We start from the raw sequence: 17,581 nt of genomic DNA on the forward strand, positions 1-17,581 counted from the left end.
ATTATCCGGAGTTAACAGCCCTGCTTTGTAAAGTCCTTCAGTGTTTTGAGGAATGCACACGGCTGGTAAGCGCAGACGACGCCATCCTAAGCATGAGCATCCCACTTATGCGTCTGCTCATGCAAACTTTGACGCACCTTAAGGAGCAGGCGTCTGCAGCCAATGTTGATGAGGAGGAAGAGGAGGAGGGAATCCTTGATGACATTCAGCCATTGTCTGCTGAGGGACCTCTCCTGGACGAGGTGGAGGAAGAAGAGGAGGAGGAGGAGGAGGAGGATGGGGATGATTACTTAGGTGAGGAGGATACATCTCGTGGGGCAAGTGAAAATGTTGGCGTGGTAAGGTCTGGTACAGGGTTTGTGCCTGACTGGAGGGATGTGGATTTGCCAGAAAGTGCTCCTCCAACCAGCACTCGCAGTGCATCATTGACACCGGGAACATTGGCCCACATGTCAGATTATGCCTTGCGGATCCTAAAAAGGGACCCCCGCATTGCCAAAATGATGAACGATGACGACTACTGGTTGGCCAGCATCCTGGATCCAGGCTATAAAGGCAAATTACAAAACATCATGCCACAGGAGAACCTTGACCTAATATTGGCTAATAAACAAGCAACTCTGGTAAATCGGTTGCTTGAGGTGATGGTTCTCACACGAGCCGTACGGGCCGGGGGCAGCTTGGCAGAGGTGTTCGTGGTGCACACAGCAGAAGTGGCGTTGGAGACAGGTCAATGTTGTGGACTGATTTTTCAAATACCGCTCACACAACTGGTAATACTGCATCGATGGAAAGTGACAGGAGACAGCAGTTGTCAACCATGGTTACAAACTACTTTTCCTCCCATATCGATGTTCTCCCACACAGGTCATTCCCCTTTGACTATTGGGCCGCTAAACTGGACACCTGGCCTGAATTGGCACAATATGCCTTACAGGAGCTCGCTTGCCCAGCTGCAAGTGTGCTATCGGAAAGAGTCTTCAGCGCAGCTGGATCAATCCTGACAGAAAAAAGGACCCGTCTGTCAACCCAAAATGTGGATGATCTAACCTTCATTAAAATGAACCATGCATGGGTTTCCAAGGATTTTGTCCCACCTTCCCCTGATGACACATAGGGTGACAGAAAAATGGCTTGCTTTGGTCCACCTCTTCCTGGGACTTGACCTATTTCGCCTTTTGCATCAGCTGAATGTCCAACATCAACATATGCCACTTTCTAAAACTCCCTAACTGTGCTGCCTCCCCCCCCATGGCCGGGGTCACCACCTAGCGCACGACACCGTGCGAGTGCCGTTGCCCTGGACAGGTGGGTAGGCCGACTCTTGGGCGCGGGCACTGGCACAGGGTCCCTCATAGTGCAATCAAGTGTCTCTGACGGTGGTGGTGCACACCCGCCGTCAGACACACCGCTGTACTATGAGGGGCCCAGTGCCAGTACCGACGCCCACGAGTGGGCCCCCCTTGCTTGGGCAGGGCCCCAGCATTTGCAATCTTTACCTCTCCCTGCTCCTCCGCTGTGTAATCTGGGCCGTCAAATCCATACTGTGCCTGACACCGTCTGAGCCTGCCTCCTGAGACATATATTTTGAATGTGTACGCTATCCATACATGTTATCCGGGGATACGGTACCCTTTCTAACCTTTGTGCAATCACGTGCAATCCATACTGAGCCTAACACCATCTGAGCCTGCCTCCTGAGACATATATTTTGAATGTGTACGCTATCCATACATGTTATCCGGGGATACGGTACCCTTTCTAACCTTTGTGCAATCACGTGCAATCCATACTGGGCCTGACACCGTCTGAGCCTGCCTCCTGATGTATAGACATATATTGTGAATGTGTACGCTATCCATACATGGTATCCGGGGAAACGGTACCCTTTCTAACCTTTGTGCAATCACGTGCAATCCATACTGGGCCTAACACCGTCTGAGCCTGCCTCCTGAGACATATATTTTGAATGTGTACACTATCCATACATGTTATCCGGGGATACGGTACCCTTTCTAACCTTTGTGCAATCACGTGCAATCTATACTGGGCCTGACACCGTCTGAGCCTGCCTCCTGATGTATAGACATATATTTTGAATGTGTACGCTATCCATACATGGTATCCGGGGAAACGGTACCCTTTCTAACCTTTGTGCAATCACGTGCAATCCATACTGGGCCTAACACCGTCTGAGCCTGCCTCCTGAGACATATATTTTGAACGTGTACGCTATCCATACATGTTATCCAGGGATACGGTACCCTTTCTAACCTTTGTGCAATCACGTGCAATCCATACTGGGCCTAACACCGTCTGAGCCTGCCTCCTGAGACATATATTTTGAATGTGTACGCTATCCATACATGTTATCCGGGGATACGGTACCCTTTCTAACCTTTGTGCAATCACGTGCAATCCATACTGGGCCTAACACCGTCTGAGCCTGCCTCCTGAGACATATATTTTGAATGTGTACGCTATCCATACATGTTATCCGGGGATACGGTACCCTTTCTAACCTTTGTGCAATCACGTACAATCCATACTGGGCCTAACACCGTCTGAGCCTGCCTCCTGAGACATATATTTTGAATGTGTACGCTATCCATACATGTTATCCAGGGATACGGTACCCTTTCTAACCTTTGTGCAATCACGTGCAATCCATACTGGGCCTAACACCGTCTGAGCCTGCCTCCTGAGACATATATTTTGAATGTGTACGCTATCCATACATGTTATCCGGGGATACGGTACCCTTTCTAACCTTTGTGCAATCACGTGCAATCCATACTGGGCCTGACACCGTCTGAGCCTGCCTCCTGATGTATAGACATATATTTTGAATGTGTACGCTATCCATACATGGTATCCGGGGAAACGGTACCCTTTCTAACCTTTGTGCAATCACGTGCAATCCATACTGGGCCTAACACCATCTGAGCCTGCCTCCTGAGACATATATTTTGAATGTGTACGCTATCCATACATGTTATCCGGGGATACGGTACCCTTTCTAACCTTTGTGCAATCACGTGCAATCCATACTGGGCCTGACACCGTCTGAGCCTGCCTCCTGATGTATAGACATATATTTTGAATGTGTACGCTATCCATACATGTTATCCGGGGAAACGGTACCCTTTCTAACCTTTGTGCAATCACGTGCAATCCATACTGGGCCTAACACCGTCTGAGCCTGCCTCCTGAGACATATATTTTGAATGTGTACGCTATCCATACATGTTATCCGGGGATACGGTACCCTTTCTAACCTTTGTGCAATCATGTGCAATCCATACTGGGCCTGACACCGTCTGAGCCTGCCTCCTGATGTATAGACATATATTTTGAATGTGTACGCTATCCATACATGGTATCCGGGGAAACGGTACCCTTTCTAACCTTTGTGCAATCACGTGCAATCCATACTGGGCCTAACACCGTCTGAGCCTGCCTCCTGAGACATATATTTTGAATGTGTACGCTATCCATACATGTTATCCAGGGATACGGTACCCTTTCTAACCTTTGTGCAATCACGTGCAATCCATACTGGGCCTAACACCGTCTGGGCCTGCCTCCTGAGACATATATTTTGAATGTGTACGCTATCCATACATGTTATCCGGGGAAACGGTACCCTTTCTAACCTTTGTGCAATCACGTGCAATCCATACTGGGCCTAACACCGTCTGAGCCTGCCTCCTGAGACATATATTTTGAATGTGTACGCTATCCATACATGTTATCCGGGGATACGGTACCCTTTCTAACCTTTGTGCAATCACGTGCAATCCATACTGGGCCTAACACTGTCTGAGCCTGCCTCCTGAGACATATATTTTGAATGTGTACGCTATCCATACATGTTATCTGGGGATACGGTACCCTTTCTAACCTTTGTGCAATCATGTGCAATCCATACTGGGCCTAACACCGTCTGAGCCTGCCTCCTGATGTATAGACATATATTTTGAATGTGTACGCGATCCATACATGGTATCCGGGGAAACGGTACCCTTTCTAACCTTTGTGCAATCACGTGCAATCCATACTGGGCCTAACACCGTCTGAGCCTGCCTCCTGAGACATATATTTTGAATGTGTACGCTATCCATACATGTTATCCAGGGATACGGTACCCTTTCTAACCTTTGTGCAATCACGTGCAATCCATACTGGGCCTAACACCGTCTGAGCCTGCCTCCTGAGACATATATTTTGAATGTGTACGCTATCCATACATGTTATCCAGGGATACGGTACCCTTTCTAACCTTTGTGCAATCACGTGCAATCCATACTGGGCCTAACACCGTCTGAGCCTGCCTCCTGAGACATATATTTTGAATGTGTACGCTATCCATACATGTTATCTGGGGATACGGTACCCTTTCTAACCTTTGTGCAATCACGTGCAATCCATACTGGGCCTAACACCGTCTGAGCCTGCCTCCTGAGACATATATTTTGAATGTGTACGCTATCCATACATGTTATCCGGGGATACGGTACCCTTTCTAACCTTTGTGCAATCACGTGCAATCCATACTGGGCCTAACACCGTCTGAGCCTGCCTCCTGAGACATATATTTTGAATGTGTACGCTATCCATACATGTTATCCAGGGATACGGTACCCTTTCTAACCTTTGTGCAATCACGTGCAATTCATACTGGGCCTAACACCGTCTGAGCCTGCCTCCTGAGACATATATTTTGAATGTGTACGCTATCCATACATGTTATTCGGGGATACGGTACCCTTTCTAACCTTTGTGCAATCACGTGCAATCCATACTGGGCCTAACACCGTCTGAGCCTGCCTCCTGAGACATATATTTTGAATGTGTACGCTATCCATACATGTTATCTGGGGATACGGTACCCTTTCTAACCTTTGTGCAATCACGTGTAATCCATACTGGGCGTGAGAACGGTTGGCGAGCTGTTAAGCAAGCTACAGCACCTGTGGTTTGCACACGTAAGTTTTTCATTTTTTCAGGAATGATGGTTAGGCCTAATTCCGGAACTGCAGTTGACCTGCACTTACTGGGAAATCATTGTTCGCGGGTAATAATTGTAATCAGTGATCCCCATCACTAACGTTGTTCAGCGGGTTATCTGCACCTGTAAGCGACAAACGCTGGCCTTTTCAGTGTAGCGCACATGCAGCCACGGACATGTAAGGGCATGACACACCAGTTATTGGCCAATCTCATGTTCCAGAGCCTCACATGTCCCTCTAGTAAGCCGGACTCAGACCGCGGGGCATGACGGAGTCTCGTTCGTTAACGGAATTAAGCTTGCAATGTGTGCATCTGTTCTGTAGCTGGCATGGTTGAGGTTTCCCAGGTGGAGTCGAATTTAACCGTAGACTCCACTCCTGGTGGTGCCCTTCTGGACATTCCTTTAAGGTTCAGCTTTGCAACCATACTGCCCACGTAAAACAAACACTTTGCCTTCATGATTGCTGTTTGGAGGGTCATGACTCGTGGGAATAACGCCGCCCAATCAGTTAACCTGCTAGAGAGATCGTTCGTTGCTCCCAAGCATGACATCACACTCCCTAGGAAGAAGGTAATGCCACTGTGGCGACCGTACTCCTGGGGGCGACACAAGTGCACTGATGCCCAGCCACTGCTCGATGAATCTGCTGGTACATTGACCCAGACCACTACATTCCCCTCGCACGCTACACGGCCTGAATCTGACCCTGATGAAACTCAGGTTACCCTTCCCATATACAGTTCCATCTTACACGGTGACAAAGAGGAAGCTGCAGATGAAAGTGCAGGTTCGGCCCACCCGCCATCAGACACACCACCGTACTATCAGAGGCCCTGTGCCAGTGCCGTCGCCAACGAGTGTGCCCCCCCTGCTTGCTCAGGATCACAGCACTTGCAAGGTTGAAATACTGTGCAGTGAGATGGAAGATGGGGACGACGAGGAGTCCAGACTAGTACAGGGATTCCCTAGCGAGGAGACTTATTTGATTGTTTTCAATGTTGGGACAGCAATTTTTGGGGAGCACTATACTCTGGAGAATGATACATGGGGCCCACCATACACTGGAACATTCCAAAGGTGGACATCAGACACTGGAGCAGCATTTACAGGGCCCATTATACACTAGAGCATTAGAAATGGGGCCCATTATGTTTGGAGCATTATTTGGGCCCATAAGACAGTGGAGCTTCATCCATGGGGACCAACATATACTGTAGCATTATGTGGAGCTCATCATATACTGTTTCAAACATTATAAGGGACCAATGATTCTGTATGGAGAAATAGATGGGCCTTGTCATGAGATGTAAAAAGTGAAGTATTTTTCATTGTACTATACCGCTATTTCTCTGCCGTATCGGAGCATGATGAGTTGTGGTATGTGTTAAAGGGGCGCTCTTTCGCCCAGGGCACATGAAAACCTGGAGCCAGCCCCCCCCCCACAACTTTAGCCAAATAACCCCCATTTTTCAGTGCGTAACTTGTATTATGAAGTTAATTAAGGTTGTCAAGCTTAAGTAAGAAGAATTGATGCTTTTGGCATTCAAATGGGCACTGTAGGTGTGTTTCCTGTCCTCCTCTCACTCCGGACTTTTATTCCCCATTGACTTACATTGGGTTTCGTGTTTCGGGACGACCCCGACTTTTCCCTATAATCGGCCGATCTTGCTCGACCCGACTTTTGGAAAAGTCGGGTTTCACGAAACGAAACGCGACCCTAAAAAACCAAAAGTCGCTCAACTCTAGTATTTAGCAAAAAAAATTGATCAATTCAATTGAGATGCAGATGTCTTTCCATCACACCACCATCTGCAGACGCCTCACCATCATACCGCCATCTGCCGGCGCTTCGCCATCTCACCGCCATCTGCAGATGCCTCGCTATCACACTGCCATCTGCAGATGCCTCGCCATCACACCACCATCTGCAGACACCGCCATCTGCAGATGCCTGGCCATCACGCTGCCATCTGCAGACTCTTGGCCATCTCACCATCTGTAGGCGTATCTCCCTCACACCGCCATCTGCAGATGCCTCGCCATCTCACCGCCATCTGCAGATGCCTCGCCATCACACTGCCATCTGCAGATGTCTTTCCATCACACCACCATCTGCAGATGCCTTGCCATCACACCACCATCTGCAGACACCACCATCTGCAGATGCCTGGCCATCACACTGCCATCTGCAGACTCTTGGCCATCTCACCATCTGTAGGCGTATCTCCCTCACACCGCCATCTGCAGACGCTTCGCCATCTCACCGCCATCTGCAGATGCCTCGCCATCACACTGCCATCTGCAGATGTCTTTCCATCACAACACCATCTGCAGATGCCTGGCCATCTCACCATCTGCAGGTGTCTCTCCATCACACCACCATCTGCAGACGCCTCGCCATCATACCGCCATCTGCAGATGCCTGGCTATCTCACCATCTGCAGGCGTCTCTCCATCACACCGCCATCTGCAGATGCCTCGCTATCACACCGCCATCTGCAGACACTTCACCATCTCACCGCCATCTGCAGATGCCTCGCCATCACACCGCCATCTGCAGATGTCTTGCCATCACACCACCATCTGCAGAAGCCTTGTCCATCATACCGCCATCTGCAGATGCCTGGCCATCACAGCGCCATCTGCAGATGCCTGGCCATCACAGCGCCATCTGCAGATGTCTGGCCATCTCACCATCTGCAGGCGTCTCTCCATCACACCGCCATCTGCAGATGCCTCGCCATCTCACCGCCATCTGCAGATGCCTCGCCATCACACTGCCATCTGCAGATGTCTTTCCATCACACCACCATCTGCAGATGCCTTGCCATCACACCACCATCTGCAGACACCACCATCTGCAGATGCCTAGCCATCACACTGCCATCTGCAGACTCTTGGCCATCTCACCATCTGTAGGCGTATCTCCCTCACACCGCCATCTGCAGACGCTTCGCCATCTCACCGCCATCTGCAGATGCCTCGCCATCACACTGCCATCTGCAGATGTCTTTCCATCACAACACCATCTGCAGATGCCTGGCCATCTCACCATCTGCAGGTGTCTCTCCATCACACCACCATCTGCAGACGCCTCGCCATCATACCGCCATCTGCAGATGCCTGGCTATCTCACCATCTGCAGGCGTCTCTCCATCACACCGCCATCTGCAGATGCCTCGCTATCACACCGCCATCTGCAGACACTTCACCATCTCACCGCCATCTGCAGATGCCTCGCCATCACACCGCCATCTGCAGATGTCTTGCCATCACACCACCATCTGCAGAAGCCTTGTCCATCATACCGCCATCTGCAGATGCCTGGCCATCACAGCGCCATCTGCAGATGCCTGGCCATCACAGCGCCATCTGCAGATGCCTGGCCATCTCACCATCTGCAGGCGTTTCTCCATCACACCACCATCTGCAGACGCCTCACCATCATACCGCCATCTGCCGGCGCCTCGCTATCACACTGCCATCTGTAGATGCCTCGCCATCACACCACCATCTGCATACACCGCCATCTGCAGATGCCTGGCCATCACACTGCCATCTGCAGACTCTTGGCCATCTCACCATCTGTAGGCGTATCTCCGTCACACCGCCATCTGCAGATGCCTCGCCATCACACTGCCATCTGCAGACTCTTTGCCATCTCACCGCCATCTGCAGATGCCTCCCTATCACACTGCCATCTGCAGATGCCTCGCGATCACACCACCATCTGCAGATGCCTCGCCTTCACACCGCCATCTGCAGATGCCTGTCCATCACACCGCCATATGCAGATGCCTCGCCATCACACCGCCATCTGCAGACGCTTCGCCATCTCACCGCCATCTGCAGATGCCTCGCCATCACACTGCCATCTGCAGATGTCTTTCCATCACACCACCATCTGCAGATGCCTTGCCATCACACCGCCATCTGCAGATGCCTGGCCATCACAACGCCATCTGCAGATGCCTGGCCATCTCACCATCTGCAGGCGTCTCTCCATCACACCACCATCTGCAGATGCCTCACCATCATACCGCCATCTGCAGACGCTTCGCCATCTCACCGCCATCTGCAAATGCCTCGCTATCACACTGCCATCTGCAGATGCCTCGCCATCACACCACCATCTGCAGACACCGCCATCTGCAGATGCCTGGCCATCACACTGCCATCTGCAGACTCTTGGCCATCTCACCATCTGTTGGCGTATCTCCATCACACCGCCCTCTGCAGATGCCTTGCCATCACACCGCCATCTGCAGATGCCTGGCCATCACACCGCCATCTGCAGATGCCTGGCCATCACACCGCCATCGGTGACCTCGGTGTATGCTGTATGTCACCACTGCCACCAGTTGTGAGAGGTAACAGATGAGCAGTGACCATATGGAATACACTACACAGTATGTACACCCAGCATCGGACTGGAGTACCTTGGGCCCACCAAAGAAAAATCATTTTTGGGGCTCACCATTGATAGGGAGAGAGTTAAATTAACCCTTCACGGTTGAGCCAGTGATGTCCAAATTATTCCACAGAGTGTTGCTAGCAACTCAAATGACCAAACGGAGACGTGTCTCTGTATGGGACGATCCAAAGAGTTCGGTAACCCGCTTATTTTAGTCACTTCTTTTATAATATTTTACTTAATTATGCAAGGTTCTCAACTACCAATAAAATCATTTCACTTTATAAGCCAATAATATTGCAAGAAAACCAGAAACTACATATATGTCCGTACATAGATAGCGTAGAAAGTAGTATAATGGCATATTCTTCAGAGTTTTACACTCCCGCCTCCCTTATCTTTGCACCTGATGAGAACAGTCTGATTTCATGACAGCCCATGCCAATTACAAAAATTTATCTATCTTACAGCAACAAAAATTAAGAAACGAAACCTTCAGAGAAATGGAGAAGTAAAACTTAAGCTCTGATTTTAGTATTAACCCTTCACATTCCCCCCTAGATACATTTTTTTTAACACATATGCAGCATCAGAGGTGCTATCCCAAGCTAACAGCTTGAGGGTTACTGGTCTTCACATGACTGATGCCGTGTTACCAGTCATGGCTGTCGCAGCGCACCCGTCCTCCCTGTATACTGCTGTTCACGAATAACAATTTTTGATGACGGTGGGGGGGATCTTTTGTAGGTAGGCATGTGCTTGGCTTCAACATCTTCATCAAGTAGCCTTTTGAGATCGGTGCAGAGAAGAGCAGGGGCAACGACACCTTTGGTATCATCATTAGCTGTGTTAGTGCAGACTTTCCTAATACATACAGAAATAGACCAAAGAACAAGTTTTAGTATCACATATACAACAAGGATACAGGCAGCAATGTGTAACAAGCTCTGTAAGATCCCAGCTATCCAGCCCCCTATTCCCTTAAATCAATTGGCTGGATTGAGAAAGGAGAAAGTGTCTGACCACCAACTGTCCTTAGTACGATCATTGTCTTTATCGTATTGATCTCTGAGTCTTCGTCTTAGACGTCGAAGCGCTTTGATAGCGCGAAACGGCCGTTGTCAGCTGTTTTCCTCTCCTGATATCACTCCCGCGGCCGACATGTACCGCATGTGCCAATAAATCAAGCGTTGTTCACACCAGCTCATGGAGTGTGGTCTCTCTTTACTTTTGGATATATTCGTATTGTGGATTTCCAGACCAGCACCCGAAGCTGCCAGCATCCAGTGCTCCGGATACCGCACACCACCAGAAGTTATAAGGTAACAGCCGTGCCGTCCGCGTGTTTTCTCTTTCTTCACGTGTTACAAAAATGAGTAAAGCTGTTATTGTTAAAGTTGAACGGGACTGTGACTCTGTTCCACATCGTCTGAGGAGAGCGTGCAGCACATTACAGAAAGCCCTGAGAAGAATGGAACTGCAGGTATGCTGACAGGAAGCTGTCATGTCTATGTGAGGGGAGGCCAGGACACCGTTGCCCCGGAGTCCTCGGCCACAACTACGGTCCTGGCCAACCCTTACATACACACCAGTTTATATCTCAGTTCACACCTGTCACGGGGTCCTTCTCTGGTATCACACAATCAACAAAGCAAGCGAAGAGTGAACAATTCCAAGACCTTTATTCAGGCAAAAATACGTAAAGGTCCATATTCAGTCCACCACACAAAGGATAAGATAGTCCAGAATAAGAATGCAGTCCAGTATCAGGATAAAATGTCCAGGGAAACGAGATTTCAAAACTCTAGCACCAGAGGATAAAAATGGGTCCTTCTCTCTGAAGTGCAGCCTTTTCACCATCTAGTCTCTACCGGAACTGACTTGTCCAGATGCCGTTCTTCCCCCCACCCCCTCCCTTGTCCAGGGGTAGTCCAACAAGTTGCCTCCCAGAGGAGAACAAAAGGCCTTAGGGATTAATGCACTACAGGGGGTCATCAAGAGACAGATACAGTGAGGCTGTAGGCTTACAATGTAATAAGAAAAACACTATGAAAATAACGGGAATTGTTAAAAATAGAAATATACAAAAAATGACATCCACATAACATATCACACCATCACAACACCTTTGGTTTTTTATATCATTCTACACAGGTAAAGAAATCTCCCACTCAGTCGCCATTGCCGATCATGTCCCTCGCCGTTAATATTAATACTTTACATATGGGTTTCACACAATCAGGATCCCTTACAAGATATTCACATTGCTCAAAGAAAAGTAGACGTTGCATTAGGTATTGCACTGGAATTGACAAAAGGTGTGGCACTAGACATGGAAGAAGGTGTGGAAGCAGATGTGGCACTGGACGTGGCAGAAGGTGTGGTACTAGACATGGAAGAAGATGTGGCACTGGAGTTGGAAGGTGTGGCACTGGACGTGACAGATGTGTGGCACTGGACGTGGTAGATGGTGTGGCACTGGATGTGGCATTAGAGGGATGATCCGTGTCCACTACTGATGCCCACAGTTAAAACCGTTCTTGTTCCTCCTTACAAATAGCTGCTTGATACCGCAGATTGGCGAGTCCGGTATAGACAGTGGACGCTTACTCCAATGACCAGACAGCGCTCGCCATACATGACCTGCTGCCCTTCTGGGGGCATTAGTCACCCTCATCTATTTCCAGGCGTCTGTCGGGCAGATTGTTTCTTGTACCCAATGAGTCCGGGCAGCGCCAGGATGAGGAGAGGCACTGCCAGCAATATCTATAATCACACTTGACAGATAAGATATCAGCGCAATAATCGGGAACATCAAACAGGTCATAAAGTGCGGAGTCACCCGGATCTAGCAAACAACCCGGACTCACCAGGAGACATTGCCTAATATACTGCTAATACAAGAGTGACGGAGAATCCCGCACATACTGCAATATGTCATTGCAATACACCATGTATACCTCTGCTGTTCAGTACCGAACATGGTGTATACTGCCACTCACCAGTACAATATATACACTGCCATTTGTCAGTGCTGCACACCATGTATACCTCCACCAATCAGTACCAAACATGGAGTATACCTCCACTCATCAGTACCGCATATACTGCAATATACACTCACTGGCCACTTTATTAGGTACACCATGCTAGTAAGGGGTTGGACCCCCTTTTGCCTTCAGAACTGCCTCAATTCTTCGTGGCAGAGATTCAACAAGGTGCTGGAAGCATTCCTCAGAGATTTTGGACCATATTGACATGATGGCATCACACAGTTGGCGCAGATTTGTCGGCTGCACATCCCTGATGCGAATCTCCCGTTCCACCACATCCCAAAGATGCTCTATTGGATTGAGATCTGGTGACTGAGGAGGCCATTTGAGTACAGTAAACTCATTGTCATGTTCAAGAAACCAATCTGAGATGATTCGAGCTTTATGACATGGCGCATTATCCTGCTGAAAGTAGCCATCAGATGTTGGGTACATTGTGGTCATAAAGGGATGGACATGGTCAGCAACAATACTCAGGTAGGCTGTGGCGTTGCAACGATGCTCAATTGGTACCAAGGGGCCCAAAGAGTGCCCAGAAAAAATTCCCCACACCATGACACCACCACCACCAGCCTGAACCGTTGATACAAGGCAGGATGGATCCATGCTTTCATGTTGTTTACGCCAAATTCTGACCCTACCATCCGAATGTCGCAGCAGAAATCGAGACTCATCAGACCAGGCAACGTTTTTCCAATCTTCTACTGTCCAATTTCGATGAGCTTGTGCAAATTGTAGCCTCAGTTTCCTGTTCTTAGCTGAGAGGAGTGGTACCCAGTGTGGTCTTCTGCTGCTGTAGCCCATCTGCCTCAAAGTTCGACGCACTGTGCGTTCAGAGATGCTCTTCTGCCTACCTTGGTTGTAACGGGTGGCAATTTGAGTCACTGTTGCCTTTCTATCAGCTCGAACCAGTCTGCCCATTCTCCTCTGACCTCTGGCATCAACATGGCATTTCCGGCCACAGAACTGCCGCTCACTGGATTTTTTTTCTTTTTCGGACCATTCTCTGTAAACCCTAGAGATGGTTGTGCGTGAAAATCCCAGTAGATCAGCAGTTTCTGAAATTCTCAGACCAGCCCTTCTGGCACCAACAATCATGCCACGTTCAAAGGCACTCAAATCACCTTTCTTCCCCATACTGATGCTCGGTTTGAACTGCAGGAGATTGTCTTGACCATGTCTACATGCCTAAATGCACTGAGTTGCCGCCATGTGATTGGCTGATTAGAAATTAAGTCTTAACACACAGTTGGACAGGTGTACCTAATAAAGTGGCCAGTGAGTGTATACACCATATATACCTCCGCTGATCAGTACCAAACACGGTGTATATAGCCACTCACCAGAACCACATATACCGCAATATGTCAGTGCTATACACCATGTATACCTCTGCGAATCAGTACTGAACACTGTGTTTTCCGCCACTCACCAGTACCGCATATACCACAATATGTCATTGCTATACACCATTTAAACCTCTGCCGTTCAGTATACGGCCACTGACCAGTATCGCATATACCACAATATGTCAGTGCTATACACCATGTATACCTCCGCCGATCAGTACCGAACATGGTGTATATGGCCACTCACCAGTACAGCATATACAGCAATATGTTGGTGCTATACACCATGTATACCTCTGCCATTCAGTATACAGCCACTCACCAGTACTGCATATACCACAATGTCAGTGATATATGTGGCGCCCCTGAGGCTCAGTCGCCACAGAGGTACTGCACCTCCTCCTGAGGTGTGGTATCCCACCATCCAGGTAAGGTGGAAACTCCCAACCATGCTCCAACACCTGCACCCCACACTACCAAGTAGTGTAGCAAAGCACCTTCAGCGGCTCCCTGCTTGCAATGTAGCAAAGCACCCATTGGTGGCTCCCTGCTTGGAACACGAAACGTGCTGGGAGGTGGGTGGAGTTAGTTTACATTACAAGGAGCGGGAACAGTTTAGGATTGGTGGTCAGTTGATTAGAGAGCTGGAGAGAAGAAGATCCCTGGAGAGAGGGATAGATGGATGGAAGTGCTGCAGCAGATCCCAGTGACCTGGGTCTACTGGCACGGGAAAGGAAGAGAGAGAGCAACATAGACTGAAAGCCTGATTCTCCATAGAAAGAAAGGATTAGTACGGAACGTGAGGAGTAAAAGAGAACAGAGGACGTGGGTTAGAAGAGAACCCTTCCTAGAAGTTCTAAGCGCAAGGCCGGGGCCCGGTCCCCAAGGTTGTATGGATACTAATGGTCCTGCAGCCGACACCGGAGGAATAGAAGTAGTGACCACTTTATTCCCACACAAGACTTGGGGGCACAACAGCAACTGGATAGTGAGCCCGGGACTTAGTAGCAAGGAGTCCCCGAAGTAGGCTACAGCTGTCTGCCGTACAAGTAGAGTTCATAGGAACATCGGACAGGAGGAACTCCAGTGTAACTCAGTACTAGGAGTACTTCATCTAAAGGCGCTATAGAGGAGACGTTCAGAAAGGCACATGTTGGCGGGGTGTTGGAAAGGAGTATTCCATCTGGCCTGGAGGTTGACTTAGTCCCTGACCTGGAGGACACGGCACGGAGGCAGGCAACTGTTTGCACAACAGACTGTGAGTAAAGCTTTGGAACTGCATGCTCTGGTGTCCTCCACTTATTCCTGCGCCAACACACCCAGCACTGCTACATCTTGGTGCTCGACACTGCCTCACCTACGCCTTCCCTTGGCCTCTACATCTACACTGCCCTGGAACTACAGCGCTACCTGTGGGGAGCTATACCATCTTTGCTGCGCCATACCATAAGTCCCAGAGGATCTGTATGCAGTGTCGGCTTAACATCTTCCTCGCCGAACACCACGGGTGGCGTCACGAACTATTCATTTCCACTACATTTCACCATTCAATCTCCCTTTTACTTGGGCGCCCAGGACCACGGACCGGGTCACCGCTGCTGTGACATTCCCATCTGATAGACCGGCCCGGTACTGAGTACCCCACAGCCCTGGGAGGGCAAACCATATACACCATGTATACCTTCGCCGATCAGTACCAAACACGGTGTATACCGCCACTCACCAGTACGGTATATACTGCAATATGTCAGCGCTGTACACCATATATACCGATCAGCACTGAGCATGGTGTATACAGCCACTCATCAGTATCGTATATACTGCAATATGTCAGTGTTATACACTATGTATATACCTCCGCTGACCACTATACGGCCACTCACCAATGCCGAATATACAGCAAGATGTCAGTGGTATACACCATATAAATCTCTACTGATCACTACCGAACATGGTGTATACAGCCACTCACCAGTACCCAGGGCCGGACTGGCCATCTGACAATTCTGGCAAATGCCAGAAGGGTCTATCTGGTCGAGGGCCGCCTTGCTTGCTGCGTTGTTAACAGAATCAGTGTTCTCAAAGCACACATACTGTTAAGAATTGTGACAGAACACAAAGTCACTTACCCCAGCAGGCCATTGGTGTCATTAGAAATATTGGTCTTGTAGTAAATCTTGCTTTCGTCAATTCAGGGTAATATATCCCATCTGGTGCTTGGGGATGGGGACAGCATGGGCCTATGTGATTTCAAATGCCAGGGCTGAATTTCAGCCCCAGTCCGTACCTGCCAGTACCGCATATACTGCAATATGTCAGTGCTACACACCATGTATACCTCCACCGATCAGAACCGAACATGGTGTATATGGCCACTCACCAGTACTGCATATACTGCAATATGTAAGTGCTACACACCATGTATACCTCCGCCCATCAGTATACAGCCACTCACCAGTACGGCATATACCACGATATGTCAGTGCTATACACCATGTATACCTCCGCCGTTCAGTGCACAACATGGTGTATACGGCCACTCACCAGTAACGCATATAACGCAATATGTCAGTGTTACACATCATATATACCTCCACCCATCAGTACCGAGCACAGTGTATACCGCCACTCATCAGTACCGCATATACTGCAATATGTCAGTGTTATATACCTTGTATACCTATGCCGATCAATACCGAACACGGTGTATACCGCCACTCACCAGTATCCCATATACTGCAATATGTCAGTGCTATACACCATGTACGCCTTCGCCGTTCAGTATACAAGCACTCACCAGTAACGCATATACCACAATATGTCAGTGCTATACACCATGTATACCTCCACCATTGAGTATACAGCCACTCACCAGTACCACATATACCACAATATGCCAAAAGAGAGCAGGATCACAAAATAGAGCTGCTTAAAGAGACAATGAAAGAGCATGTCAAATGAGAAAGTGTCCTGAGACAAGCAGCTGAGCACAGAGTGGATAAGCTCCACCGATCAGTACCGAGCGTGGTGTATACAGCCACTCACCAGTACCGCATATACTGCAATATGTCAGAGCTATACACCATGTATACCTCCGTCGTTCAGTACAGAACATGGTGTATACGGCCACTCACCAGTAATGCATATACCGCAATATGTCAATGCTATACACCCTGTATACCGCCGTCGATTAGTACCGAACATGGTGTAAACGGCCACTCACCAGTAACGCATATACCGCAGTATACCAGCACTGTACACCATGTATACCTCCGTTTATCAGTAGTGAACACGGAGTATACCGTCACTCACCAGTACCGCATATACCGCAATATGTCAGTGCTATACACCATGTATACCTCCGCTGATCAGTACTGAACATGGTGTATACAGCGCACATACAGCAATATGTCAGTGCTACACACCATGTATACCTCCACCGATCAGTACCGAACAAGATGTATACCGCCACTCACCAGTACCGCATATATAGGAATATGTCAGCGCTGTACACCATGTAAACCTCCGTCGATCAGTACGGAACACGTTGTATACCGCCACTCACCAGTACTATATATACCCCAATATGTCAGAGCTATACACCATGTATACCTCCGCCAATCAGTATACAGCCGCTCAACAATACCACATATGCCGCGATAGGTCAGTGCTGCACACCATGCATACCTCTGCCAATCAGTATACAGCTGCTCACCAGTACCGCATAGACCGCAATATGTCAGTGCTATGC

The 17,581-nt window shown here is 48.9% G+C and overlaps 1 long non-coding RNA gene across 1 annotated transcript in view; it reads right to left on the reverse strand.

Annotated features, from left to right (window-relative positions):
• Window positions 1-9,936: 9,936 nt before the first annotated feature.
• Window positions 9,937-17,581, reverse strand: part of LOC141085073 (uncharacterized) — a 65,306-nt gene continuing 57,661 nt past the window's right edge. Inside the window, exon 2 of the long non-coding RNA XR_012231208.1 lies at window positions 9,937-10,292. This is a non-coding gene — a long non-coding RNA (uncharacterized lncRNA). The remainder of the gene's footprint in view (window positions 10,293-17,581) is intronic.

This window comes from Dendrobates tinctorius, unplaced genomic scaffold, assembly GCF_039654945.1.
Source record: "Dendrobates tinctorius isolate UK_male_01 unplaced genomic scaffold, ASM3965494v1 ptg000028l, whole genome shotgun sequence".
NCBI lineage: Eukaryota > Metazoa > Chordata > Amphibia > Anura > Dendrobatidae > Dendrobates > Dendrobates tinctorius.